We start from the raw sequence: 14,993 nt of genomic DNA on the forward strand, positions 1-14,993 counted from the left end.
TGCCAAATGGCTGGACTTCTACAGGAGGATATCTACATGTCACCCAGAGTCCCCTTATATACCTGTATTAATGAGGTTGATTATTACAATTAGAAAAAATGGCTGCCATAGTGCTAAACTGCGCATGTACCATTTTGTCTTGTAAGATTTTCATTGCATTGTTTTACTTTATCATTATTGTATACATACACTGTATGTGTGTATATATACTGTTTAAATTTGCATGTATACTATATATCATTAAATGGATTTGATATGGAGCACCTGAAAGTGCTGAGTGCCTTGTGCAAATAATTAATTAAGTAATTGAGGGTATATTTCAGCCACTCTCACAATGCAAGCTGCAGTGTATATGTGCAATAAACAGTGCAAGTTTCATAAAAAACAAATATTAAAGAATTAATACTAATAGCAATATAAATGTTCTGGTGCATTTAATGTGTCATTGGTGCATATGTGCATATATAAAAATCACAATGATGTGCTGATATTACTAAGAAAGGGTATACAATTTATTTCAAGATTACAACAGTAACTGTGCAATAAAGGTTTGCACAGAAAGCATGAACTTGGACAACATCAAGTAAGAAAAAGTATAAAAAAATATTTTAAAAAAAGGAAATTAAAAAAAAAAAAAAACCTCGTTCCCATGGAAATTTAGCGGCAACCATCTTTTTGGATTCTTTGTACTCATTTGACAATATGTTTTTTATGTCCTATTGTGATTATTTCAGCCAATTTACTGGGTTCTCATTTAGTTCTGTTGGCCCTTTTGTTATGTCAGATATTTGTATATATGGCAATTCTTAAATAAAAACATGGTTATGACATCTGTATCCTTCCAAGAGTTTTTATTGTGGGATTATTTTTCCTAGATATAAAAGGTGTCTCGTGGTTGATTCCTAGGTATTCAAAAAATAATGATTAGAAAGCGTAAATACAATACAGACCAATAAGGTTTGTTTTATTGTTTTTTATAACTAACAGACTTTATCATGAACTAATAATTTTTCTATTTATATTTCAAATTGATATAAGCATATGAATATCCCATACACTTGTCCATTAAAGACAAAAAACATAGTTAATATTTGGTTACATGAACCTACATATACGCATGTTAGTATAATGGAGACGTACAATTTGAAAAAACAAGGATGAAATAAGACTCAGAGCCTGACCAATTATGAAACCAGATTTATTATATGCATATATTATAACTACAGCACCTGGTATTCTTGGGAGGTACCCCATCCCAATACTGACCAGGCCCAATTATGCTTAGCTTCCAAGATCAGACGAGATTGGGCATTTACATATTGGTATGGCTGTAGATGAAGTAGGCACTTATTTTATCCTTTTAAAAGGGTTCAGGTTTAGAAACTATTTCAAATGACTAGTTAAAACATATATTTTAAAATCAATAAGAGTTTAAAATCAATTTGTTTATAAAAAAGGAGCTATCTCATAGTTGTCATTAAAACCCATCGGAGTTAGAGTGTTCAGCTCAAATATCCAGAACATCTCCCATTCTAACAACTTGACATGTTCAATAGCTTTAAATGTAAGTTCTTCTGGATTGGATCCATTATGCGAAATAAAGTGTTTCGAAACCATGTGGCTTTTAATTTTATTTTTTATATTTCTGATGTGCTCCTGTATTCTGAGCTTCAAAACTTTCTTCGTTTTGCCGACATATTTGATTCCACACGAACATTCTAATAAGTAAATTACAGATGTTGAATTGCAGTTCATGAAATTTTTCATTTTGTATTCCTTTGTGTTATTGTAATTTTTGAAAATGTTCCTTTGTGGATGTAAATATCTGCAGACATTGCATCTGCCACATTTGTAACATTCCAAGCACCTTGGTAGCATCTCATTTCTATTCAGGGGGCCATTAGTTAGCATGCTGGGGGCCAGAGTATCCTTTAAATTCTTGGCTTTTCTGAACACCATGGGGGGTTTTGGAGGTAGTGTATCCTTTAGTACCGGATCCATTAATAAAATTTTCCAATGTTTGCATAAAATTCCCTTTATTTTGGCCGAAGTACAGATAATGGGATACAGCAAAATGGCCACCACCACTAGAGAGTCTTAATGAACATAAAGGATCCAAAAAGATGGCTGCCGCTGAAGGTCTATGGACATGTAGTTTAAAGCTCCATTTTTTATACATGATTGGCAATGTTACTTGCTAGGACCCTGATGGAAAGGGCACAATATGAACAATAGTTGTTAGTCCTGTGGATAGACCCTCATCGATTGCTATGTGCTTTACATAGCAGATCTAGTACCAGGAAGTGATGTCACACTAAAACCCCACCCCTTTAACACAGCATATCAAACAAAGAGGTATAAATACAGGGACACAGCACACAATGGACATCCCCTTGAAGAAGTCTAGAGAATAGACGAAACGCGTTGGACCAGTGCAATCCAGCCTTCCAGGACCTTCTTAAAATTTAGATAAGCTCCATCTTTTCTGCTTTAAAAATTTTTTTAAAAGGTTTTTTTTTTCCATTGTTTTAGATACTTTTTATATTTTTCTTACTAGATTTTGTCCAAGTTCATGCTATCTGTGCAAACCTTTATTGCACAGTTACTGTTGTAATATTGAAATAAATTGTATACATCTAACCACATTTATCCACACCATCCCTACATCACACAGCCTCCACTCCAGTTTTCACCTCACTCATTACCACAGCACCTTTACTTCAATCACCCCCCTTATTCAGTGTCTACATAATCCTCTGCTTTACCTACTTCTTCCACCACTATCCTCCCCCTCTAGTCTCCTCCACTTGCTGTTCCACCTTTTTTTTTCTCTCACCAGTCTCCCTTACAACCCTCTACTTCTCTCAACCACCCTTCCTGTTCCTCCACTCTTAACTACCTCCCTCCATGGATTTGCTACCCCATCACTAAGCCCTATTCCCTACTGTTTCTGCCGGTCCCCTCTAGGGCTGCCATGAGAAATCCTGGACCAGAGTATAGCAACATCCCGGGGATGCCCCCCTGGAGGGGGCATGGCCACTGAATGTTGGGCATGGCTGCACCTCTGTGTGGTGGGCCTAGCATGTAAGTACAGATCTGCCCAGCTATTTTGTTGCTCATGGCGTGGCGTGAGTCGCGCCATGGACTTGTGGAATACCGTGGTATTCTTCAACGAAGGATATGCTACGGCATGTAATACAGTGCTTAACCGCTGGGTGGCGAGTGCTCCACTTTTGTAATTGCATGTAATATAGTGCTTAACCGCTGGGTGGCGAGTGCTCCACTGTACTGAATGTCTATCATATTCACAGCATTTGCATGAACGCACAACCCATACTGTATTTTTAATGTCGCATAATATACATATACAGTATATAGTACTGTACTGTACGTAACATCTTATAACAGGATGCAAATCACTGCACATACTGTATTGTACATACGGTACGGTGCAGTAACTGAATAGTAGAGAAGTTGCCGGAGTTGTTGTCACGGTATAACCGATACTGTAGAATAATTAGATGCACGCACAGCTTTCACTGATATGGGATGCATTACAGTATGACAATTTTTTTATTTTTTTTAAAATTAAAAAACAGCAGCGGGAGGAGTGCACAAGGATGAGGCCACTCTCTGTGGTTCACTGTAGCTGTCATGTGGGCTAGTGGTTAGGTGATCACTTTGGTAGAATCATGGTCCGGGGTTCGATCCCTGGAAAAGAATATACTGTACCGTACTGTATATTTTTTTTTTGTCACTGTCTGCTCTGGACACTATAGTGCCCAGAGAGGGCTCTGTACTGTACTGTATTTCACTGAATAGTGATTTCATACTGTGGCTATGGTGCGCCCAGAAACCGCAAACATGCGACAACGCATATGCAGTCTCAGCCTCGTGCACTATGGCTACGTCCCTTGGACTGTGTCTGAGAGTGGTTTCCGTCTGTGAGAGAGCGCTCTGTGTTCAAAGCTGACTGTGCGTTTGATGCGCAAAATAGCGTTGCATCCCAAACTGATGACATTGATGATGCTGCTCCAACCTTGCACACTAAGTACGGTAGTAGTGGGATCTGTAGGAGAGAGAGCTCTCTGTATTACACGGTTGGCGCTATGGTGGCTGTCAGTCATCTGCGATGGATTAGAAATGGAGGGGGGTACAATGGGATCTGTGGCACCAAGCCATACGCCATGTAGCGCTATGCTATCACTGAGCATGCACAGTTGGCTGTATTACTGCAGTCGGTACAGTATTGTATTCTGTTGCATTTCCATCTCTGGTGGGTGCATGCCCAGTAGGAGAGTTGTGATGGGATTTCTGGTGCATGCCCAGTGGGCCCAGAGTCATACACAGTGCATCAGGTCCCTTCCCCCAAAGCAAGCCAAGAGCCTCACATTACCATAATAAAGGAAGCTTTGTTAATCCATTTACTGTAAGCAGTCAGCTCTGACCTAGTGTCCTGAAAAATGCTACGAATTGTCACCATTGCCAAAGACACCATCCCCCGTCTGCTAGGACAACTAGTGTGCCGCTATGAATGTGCCTGTACTGAATATTCAAAACTGACGGTGCCGTACAATTTAGCACCACAGAATAGTGATTTCATAACTGCAGAAACTGAGCATGCGCAGTTGGCTGTATTACTGCAGTCGGTACAGTATTTGTACTCTACTGTAATGCTGTTGCATTTCCATCTCAGGCGGGCGCATGCCAAGTAGGAGGACGCCGTGCGTCGTGCGAAGTACGACGTGCGTCACTGGCTAGTCAAAATGGCTTCTATGAGGGCAAGACGCTACTCGTCCGGCGACCTCTTTGTGTTGATTAAGTGGCGGGACCAAGCGTTCGCCACTAACCAAGACAAAGAGCTCGCCTACAGAAGTGCAAGCCGTGAGATCCACAGGCTATACGGCCTGCGCCGCAACGTTCGCTCACTGCAGCACAGGTTTCTCTCGAGAGGTTCTCAAGACTGTCCTTCCGACACCATGCACATCTCTCACTTAAACCACGTCCGAAGCATCCGTTAAAAGTCCATGTATGGGGAGGTATATCTCGTTGGGGTGCAGGACCGATCTATATTTTTGAAGTAATGCTTGTTCTAAAAATTATTTACAGTCCTGTACAGTGTATTCTTGTTACTGACAATTTCTCATCTCTTTAGGCATCATGGATAAGACCTTCTTCCAAGAAAAAATAGTAGATTGCTGTATGGTGCCATTTGTGAGAACCTGCTTCCCATCAGGACATCGATTATTCCAGGATAATGATCCCAAACATTTGGCTTCAGCAAAATTCATGGAAGAGAGAGGGATAAATTGGGAATGCACACCACCAGAGTGAGTATTGTCCTATAGTACTGTATTAACTGTTCATTGTACCATAAAGTATGTACAGTACCAAGCAGTAATTATTCTAGTACACTTTTTACTAAAGTACAGTACTGTGACTGAATATTTTTTTTTTTACTTACCTGTAGGTCACCGGACATGAATCCCATTGAAATGGTCTGGGCCCAGTTGAAGAGGTTCATCAGGTCTGATGTGAAACCAACAACTAAACAGGAACTTTTGGATGGGATAATGACGTTTTGGAGAACAGTATTGACACGTGCCCAGTGTAACAATTATATTGATCATCTCCATAGAGTCTTACCAGTTGTCATCGAAAGAAACGGTCAAGCAACTGCTATGTAGCTTATACTGTACTGTATATAATTTGTAATGTGGAGGAGGGGTTTAACTTCCTCTTTTCAGTTTGTGATCCGGACTGCTAAGTACTGTACACTGTGTCCATACTGTACTGTATGTACAGTATTGTGGTTGTGCTTTCTGTCCCTACATTATACAGTATTCTCCTAATTTATTTTATAAGCTCTTTGTCTACAATAACTTTCCCTTACTGTACCTTATGTACTGTACGGTACTTCATACTTTTCCTCTTTACCTTACACCTACTGTACATTGACCCCTGTTCCAAGGCACACATTGGCATCGTCACAGATTGTGCTGCAGCTGCCACTTTCTGCTACTGCGCTTGATGTTGCCGTTTGTAATGCAGATGTTTCAAGTTTTCAGGTTCCTTTAGTTCATATACAGTACAGTAGTAGTGGCTGCTTCAACATCCACATCCATAGTTGCAGACATACAGTAGTGGGTGCACCGTGAATTGAGAGACAGGCTTCTACTGTACATCTACTGTATGGTTAGAGCGGCCGTCCCTTCGACATCAGGATAAGGTGAGATTTTTGGTAATGTTAGTGCTCTGTTATCGTATTCACACAGCTGGTGTTCACCTCCATCTGGGGCACCCAAATACTGTCTTGTTTCATTTTTTTTTTATCGTTATATTATGGGCTGTGGGCCTAGGGGCACTGCTTACAGTATTTCACCACCAGGCTTAATTACAGTCTAATACAAATTACTGTAGTTAATAAAATTGTTAGTCTGTCATAAAAAAGGTACTGTACAAAAAGTCAATAACACACAGATGCAGGGGTGTATCGTCCTATTTGCCAGGATTTCACTCTCCAGGGGCGCGCAGGCCGATGGGGGTTGACGCCCACAGTCATATACTGTACTGTATCCCTGTTGCCCATCACAGTGATTTCACAGCTGCCTGGCACTTACAGTAGAATACAGTACAGTAGACATACAGTACTGTATACACTGAGGGACGTTTTCAATTTTGGGGTGGTCTATTTACTGTTTTTAGCCGGTCTCGTCTTTTCACTCCAAGGGGGTCTATTTACTGTACTAAGCAGTGTTAGACAGTGAGAAGTGATAAAAAAGTTATAAGGTGTCAGTCAATCAGCTCCCAACTGTCATTTTTCAAACACAGCCTGTGAGATGACAGTTGGGAGAACATTGGTTGGCACTTTTTCACCCATTGGAGCAAAAACACGGGATTGGCTAAAAACAGTTTGGGAGATTATGTCATTTTGCCAGGCGTGAAATTATCGCTGTATTCAATTTGAAAGCTTTTCTGCCTACTGTAGGCGGGAAGTCAATGCAATGTACAGTAAGACAGTATGTAAAAAAGTTTCGCCTACTGTATGAATAGCAGGCGGAAAAATTTGGTGAATTGGGGTGCAATGTTGCGGGAAGCCTTCAACGTCCCCTAAAAGGTACTGTAAACTGCGTAACTTAAAAAAAAAAAAAAATCAGAACACACTAAAAATTCACTTTCATTTTGGGGGGTGGAAGAAAAAAAATTGGGGGGAAAAAGTGAAACTTGTAGGGGTAAATTTACTAAGATGGGAGTTCTATTTAAGAAGTTACTGTACTGTATGTTGCCCATAGCATCCAATCAGATTCTACTGTACTTAGCATTTATCTACAGTAGCACCTTCTAGAAGATACTGTACAGTAATACCTGGAATCAGATTGGTTGCTATGGGTAAAATCACTTAATAGCACTACCATCTTAGTACATTTACCCCCTAATATATAAAATGTACTGAGTTTAGTAAAAAAAAAAAAAAGCGCTAAATGGGTATACAGTAGATCTGGGCATGCGCCTGAGATACGATGACGTACAGTATTGTAGGAAACACTCAAGCCAGGTGCAAACTTGGTATTGCAGGCGGCTGTAGTGTAATGGTAAATAATCAAACCAATACATTACGCTGCCTGTATAACCCTTTTGCGGGTTCGAAGCTTGAAAGGTTACACTTTTTATTTTTTATTAACAAGGTTAGACTTTTTGGTCAAAGTACTGTGGCATAGAAATACCAGAATTTCTGGATAATGTACTGTATTAGTGAAGATTTAAAACAAAATAAAATTACCGTATAAAGTATGTACTTTAAAGATCTCGAACCAGCGGGACAAGAAAATGGTAGATGCAGTAGGGCTAGGCATTAGCCCCCTAGACTACTGCATTTACTGTACTGTAGTTCCTAGAGTAAGGGAATCACTACAATGTCTACCATATTGTACTTACAACTACAGTTATAAGTACCGTATAATACAGACAACTGGGCATGCGCATGGCTATGAGACTCAATACGCCACAGTGTAGCACGCAACAATGCGGTATACTGTATGGCGTACCGTATGGAGCAACAAACTACAGTACTGTAGCTGGGCACATATACAGTACAATAGATTGATTTTTGTAAGGGTTGGATAACAAGACTGAACTACAGTACTATAGTGAACATTAAAAAAATACATTAAATTATAAAGGTCTCGAACATAAGGAGAGAAGTGTAAGCAAGACGGATCACCTAAGCCCTTGCTCACAAGTCTCTCCAAGTCCTCTACAGTACTTTATGTGACATCTACAGTACCATACGATGAAGTACAGTACTCAGGCGTCTGTAGCGTAGAGGTAAGAAATCGAACTTCTACATTGCAGACGTCTGTACAACCCGGGTTCGAAACCAGGAAGCTTAATAATGAAGCTTTTCATTATTATTAGACAGTCAAGGTTACACTTTTTATTTTTAATATTATTATTACACAGTCAGTGTAATAATAACACACTTTCACTGTGTGTGAATCATGACCTGGTACTGTACAGTATGATATTCCATACTGTATGCCATGGTGTACAGTACATAGCCATAGCACTACAAGGGTATGGCTATTGCAACCCCGCCACTGGGCACAAGCCAGAGATCCTATTTGTACCGTAACCCATCAGAACTGGCTATAAGTTACCACAACGCAAACTGTGCTGACATTGACGCAATTTTCCGGTTTAAACACCGAGTCAGTTTGTACTATAGAGACCCCTCTCTTATACACAGTCAACTATCAGTTACTAAACATATTAAATTACTAATGTTACCAAGTCTAAGACAGTATTTTCATTGACGCAAGTTTGCGCTCAGCATCTGCCCTACAAACTGCTGTTAGTCCACTACTGTAGCACCTTATGTACTGTAGTAATGAATTTACTATTGTGTATACTGTGCGGTACTGTAAGTCTCGGACAGTGCAGAATGGCACTAGTGTGAAAATTCAACAGTACTGTTAGCAATACAGACAACTGGGCATGCGCCATAAAATAGCGCTACTTAATGTATGGCTTGGCTCCACTGGACATGGGGCACACATTCCATTGTGATTAAAATCCGACCACTGGGCACACGCAGACATTGACGCAATTTTGCGGTTTAAACGCGCAGTCAGTTTGATATACAGAAACCAGTCTCTTGAACAGGGCCCATTGCCACTTGATGCTCATAATAAATCACTATAATGTCCGCGTTCATGTCAGTGCCGGCATTGACGCAAGTTTGCGTTCTAAGGTACAGTACTGTATGTACAATAATAAAAATCCTAGTTTCGCTGTTTGACTCCCGAAGCACTGGGCAGACATGCGCTCCACATGTACTGTATTGAATACTGAATATTTTAAGTGAAGATTTTAAAAATAAATTAAAAAAACATACTGTATTTTCAAGGTCTCTAACCCACAGAACAAGAAGAGAGGAGAAGCAGTGAGACTAGGCATTAGACCGCTAGGCCACACGCTTCACCCATTAATAGAGTTCTGTAGTTTGTAAAGTCTAATGTCTAAGCTTCTGTCAAACAATCATCGGCCGGTAATACAGATCATACCGTACGGTACATTGGAAAGTGACACCTGGTGGGCAAAATGTTGTATTACACGTAATGAAATCACACGCATGCGCTATGTAGTTTAGGAAAAGTGACACCTGGTGGGCAAAATGTTGTATTACACTTAATGAAATCAGACGCATGCGCTATGTAGTTTAGGAAAAGTGACATCTGGTGGGCAAAATGTTGTATAACACGTAATGACTTTTTTCACTAATAAACTTTCTTTGTGGCGCGACTCATGGCGTGGTGTGTGGCGCGCCATGCGTGGCGTGAGAGATAGCGCTGTGATGCCACGTTATAGCTGGGCACATCAGTAGTACCCACTCACAGGAGTATGGCATAGCATACACAGCCGGGACTATAGCACTCACTATTAGCATGGCGGGACAGTCCCATAATAGCCACATTTTAGCTGGATGTATTTAGATGCTAAAATTTAACAGACAAAAATTAAAGGGCAAACTACTTTATTTTATACATTTCTTATGCAAATAACACATAAAATAAATTTTTGTCATATAGATGAATGTAGGACTTCATATTGACATAACACAAGGTCATCTTATACACATTCCGTGGCATACATCCTAACCCACTGCTCCATGCTCCTTCCTCACTATCTACCCCTTCTGTGTTGCCCCTGTCTGTCTACCCCCCCTTTAGAATGTAAGCTCTCACGAGCAGGGCCCTCTTACCTAATGTATTTTTCATCCTTTACTTACATCGTTATCTACTCTATACTCCAAATGTTTATATACCATGTACTTGTCCTGCAATGTCTTGTACTGTATGTCAGTGTTTTCTTGTTTTGTTCAAATGTTTATGTACTTTGTAAGGCGCTGCGGAACCCTTGTGGCACCATAAAAATAAAAGATAATAATAATAATAATGCCTTAATGGACGTGTTCCTTGCGCAATACAGATATTGTATACCATCACACCTTGTGGTTAAATGCAGATTCAGGACTCTCACAGAATGAGATTGCTGTCACTCACAAAATGGTGGAGCTGCTAATTCACAGAATCGTTTGCTGATTGGAATACACACATGCAGTCTATGCAACTGAGGTTTGAGCAGTTATGTGGCTCCCACATCCCACTCAGTGCCCACAATCTTCCCATTCGATCACCACAACAATCTCACTGGCTTCCAGCATCCTTTTCATGCCATACATTTATCTATTTTAGAATACATGTTCAGCTCCCTTATTTCTAAAACTATCATACTCTGTCTATGCATGTACACTTTCTTCCCCTATATGCCTCCATGCTGCTATATATTCCCAAATCCCTACTGCTGTGTGGTCTCCCCACTGTGCTAGTCTGTGTTCCCTCAACAGCACCAATCTGTTTTTCCCAAACCACAGCGCCCTGCATCCGTGCTTTCTCTCTCTTATCTCTCTTATCTGTGGCACTCTTTCTTCCTTCATCTGCACTACTCTGGTCCCCCCATCATCGGCACCACTCTCTGTCTTCCTCCCTATCCACACCAATCTGTCTTCCCCAATCCCTACTGCTGTGTGGTCTCCAAACTGTGCTGGTCTGTGTTCTCTCATCCACACCAATCTGTCTTTCTCCATCCACACTGCCCTGCATCCATGCCACTCTGTCTCCTTCTGCACCACTGCCTTCCCCTAAGCCACACCGCTCTGTCTTCCTTTCCTCTGTGGCACTCTTTCTTCCTCCATCTGCACCACTCTGTCCCCCCCAACTGTGCAACTCTGTCTTCTCCCCCCACCCGCACTACTCTGTCTTCCTACCCATCCACACCAATCTGTATTCCCCAATCCCTACTGATGTGTTTTCTCCCATTTGTGTTAGTCTGTATTCCCTTATCCGCACCAATCTGTCTTTACCCATCTACACTGCTCTGTCTTCCCATGTTCATGCCACTCTCTACCGCCACCCATGTCGCTGTCCCCCCAAACTGTGCCACTTTGTTACCCTCCCATCCGCATCACTGTTTTCCACCCATCTGCATTACTGTGTTCCTCCACCCTATCCGCACCACTGTTTTCACCCATCTGCATCACTTTGGCTAACCCCCTCTGTACTGCTTAATCTTCCCTCCTTTATGTTTCAACTATCCACACTGCTCTGTCTCCTCCCCCCATCCACACCACTTTTATCTAGGGGTGAGCGGGTTCGGATTTCTGAAATCTGAACCCCCCCGAGCCCCCCAGATCCGAGTCCGATCCGAGTCAGGCTCGACTTTTCCAGCCTGACTCGGATCTGAAATCGAGGCAAAACGTCATCATCCCGCCTTCCGAGTCTTGCGGGTTTTGGATCCTATATAAGGTACCCGCGTCAGCACCATTTTCTCACTCGGCTGTGGACAGTGAAGAGGGAGGGTGGGAGTTAGGGCTGGCTGGGCTGTGTAGTGTAGTGTAGTGTAGTGCTGCTGTTGTCCACTACTTCAAAGTCCATAGGGGCTGGCTGTGTTGTGCTGCTGTTGTTAATAGGGGCTGTGTCCACTCCTCCAAAGTCCATAGGGGCTGGCTGGACTGTGTTGTGCAGTCAGCTCTCCATAGGGGCTGTGTCCACTCCAAAGTCCTGTGCAGTGTCCCAGTCTTAAAGGGGTGCTGTAGTGTTGTCCAGTGGGTGCTCTGTCCATCAGGGGTGCTCCCCCCAAGTGCTAAAAAAATAATATATTTTCTGTGTTTGTGAATTGTGTGCGCAGTAGCCGCACGTGCATCAACAAAGTAGTGCCAAGCGTGCGCCTGTGTCATAAGTAAAGGGCCGGCTGGCTTGACCGTTAAAGGGTGCTGTAACCCCCAAAGTACACTCCAGTCCAAACCAAAAAAATATATACTTTCTGTGTTTGTGAATTGTGTGCGCAGTAGCCGCACGTGCATCAACAAAGTAGTGCCAAGCGTGCGCCTGTGTCCCATAAGTAAAGAGACGGCTGGCTCATTTCTTAAAGGCTGGTGTAACCCACAAAGTGCACTACTCTCCAGCAAAAATAAAAAAATATTTTCTGTGTTTAGCCGCACGTATATATCAAATCGATATAACATAAATGGAGGACCAAACTTTCTCCGATAAAAATAAAATAGAGAAAGATTAAGAACCACTTCCTCCTAGTGCTGAAGCTGCTGCCACTAGTCATGACATAGACGATAACATGCCATCAACGTCGTCTGCCAAGGCCGATGCCCAATGTCATAATAGAGGGCACATACAATCCCAAATGACAAAGCTCAGGAAAATGACCTTGAAAAAAACATTTAAATCAGCTGAAGAGAAACGTAAACTTGCCAATATGCCATTTACGACACGGAGTGGCAAGGAACGGCTAAGGTCGATCCCTAGTATGTTCATGACTAGTGGTTCAGCTTCACATGACGATGGAAGCCCTCCTCCCACTAAAAAAATCAAAAGAGTTAAGCTGGCAAAAGCACAGCGAAGAACTGTGCTTTCTAAGAAGATATCACAAATCCCCAAGGAGAGTCCAAGTGTGGTGGTGGTTGCGATGCCTGACCTTCCCAGCACTGGCGGGAAGAGGTGGCTCTTTCCACCATTTGCACGCCCCCTGCAAGTGCTGAAAGGAGCACCCACAGTTCATTTGCTGATATGCAAATTGAAGATGTCACTGTTGAAGTACAACAGGATGAGGATACTGGTGTAGCTGGCGCTGAGGAGGAAGTTGGCGAGGAGGATTCTGATGGTGATATGGTTTGTTTAAATCAGGCTCCGGGGGAGACAGTTGTTGTCCATGGGATGAAAAAGCCCATCACCGTCATGCCTGGGCAGAAGACCAAACATTCCACCTCTTTGGTCTGGCAATATTTCTATCCAAATCCAGACAACAACTGTCTTGCCATATGTACCTTATGTAAATGTGGAATAAGTAGGGGTAGGGACGTTAACCACCTAGGAACATCCTCCCTTATACGGCACCTGCAGAGCGTTCATAATAAGTTACTGTCAAGTTCAGAAACTTTGGCTAAGACCGTAAGCAGTCCAGGGACACCTAAATCCCGTTGTCCTGTTGTATCCAAGCGCCTGCAAACCACACCGTCAACTCCCTCCTCGTCAATTTCCTCCTTAGTCAGGATCGGAAGTAGTCCTGCAGGCCATGTCACTGGCATGACTGACTCTCCTATCCGGGATTCCTCCGATGGATCCTGCATTGCTACGCCTCCTGCTGCCGCTGCTGCTGTTGCTGCTGCTGGGAGTCGTTCATCATCCCAGAGAGGAAGTAGGAACACCACTACTTTTACTAAACAATTGACCCTCCAACAGTCCTTAGCGAGGAGGATGAAGTACGACAGCAGTCATCCTGAAGCAAAACGTATAACTGAGGCCTTGACTGCTATGTTGGTGTTAGACGTGCGTCCGGTATCCGCCATTAGTGCAGTGGGATTTAGACAATTGCTGGAGGTAGTGTGTCCCCGGTTCCAAATCCCATCTAGATTCCACTTCACTAGGCAGGCGATACCGAGACTGTACAGAAACGTCAGAAAAAGTGTCCTCAGTGTCCTGAAAAATGCCGTTGTACCCAATGTCCACTTAACCACGGACATGTGGACAAGTGGAACAGGGCAGACTAAGGACTATATGACTGTGACAGCCCACTGGGTAGATGTATCACCTTACGCAGCAACAGCAGCAGCGTCACCAGTCGCAGCATCTCAGAAACGCCAGCTCGTTCCAAGGCAGGCTACGCTGTGTATCACCGGTTTCAGTAAGAGGCACACCGCCGACAACCTCTTAGAGAAACTGAGGGAAATCATCGCCCAGTGGCTTACCCCACTTAGACTCTCCTGGGGATTTGTGATATCTGACAACGCCACCAATATTGTGCGGGCATTACATCTGGGCAAATTCCAGCACGCCCCATGTTTTGCTCACACACTAAACTTGGTGGTGCAGAATTTTCTGAAAAGCGACAGGGGCATGCAGGAGACGCTTTGGGTGGCCTGAAAAATTTCAGGCCACTTTCGCCATTCAGCGACTGCGTGCCGAAGACTGGAGCACCAGCAAACACTCTTGAACCTGCCCCGCCATCACCTGAAGCAAGAGGTTGTGACGCGGTGGAACTCAACCCTCTATATGCTTCAGAGGATGGAGGAGCAGCAAAAGGCCATTCAAGCCTAAACATCCACCTATGACATAAGCAAAGGAGGGGGTATGCACCTGACTCAAGCGCAGTGGAGAATGATTTCCGTGTTGTGCAAGGTTCTCCAGCCCTTCGAACTTGCCACACGTGAAGTCAGTTCAGACACTGCCAGCTTGAGTCAGGTCATTCCCCTCATCAGGCTTTTGCAGAGGCAGCTGGAGAAAGTGAAGGAGGAGCTAAGACGGAGCGATTCCGCTCGGCATTTGGGACTTGTGGATGAAGCCCTTCATTTGCTTTGCCAGGATTCCACGGTGGTCAATCTGTTGAAATCAGACCACTACATTTTGGCCACCGTGCTCGATCCT

The 14,993-nt window shown here is 42.9% G+C and overlaps 1 protein-coding gene and 1 pseudogene across 3 annotated transcripts in view; both read right to left on the reverse strand.

Annotated features, from left to right (window-relative positions):
- LOC148510712 (N-acetylneuraminylgalactosylglucosyl-glucoside beta-1,4-N- acetylgalactosaminyltransferase 2-like) overlaps positions 1–14,993 on the reverse strand; it is a 301,958-nt gene that overhangs the window by 250,287 nt on the left and 36,678 nt on the right. The gene's annotated exons all lie outside the window — the stretch shown is intronic.
- LOC148510713 (5S ribosomal RNA) lies at positions 1,218–1,336 on the reverse strand (annotated as a pseudogene).

The sequence above is a fragment of the Taudactylus pleione genome, unplaced genomic scaffold (genome assembly GCF_031769625.1).
Source record: "Taudactylus pleione unplaced genomic scaffold, aTauple2 ptg000313l, whole genome shotgun sequence".
In the NCBI taxonomy this organism is placed as follows: domain Eukaryota; kingdom Metazoa; phylum Chordata; class Amphibia; order Anura; family Myobatrachidae; genus Taudactylus; species Taudactylus pleione.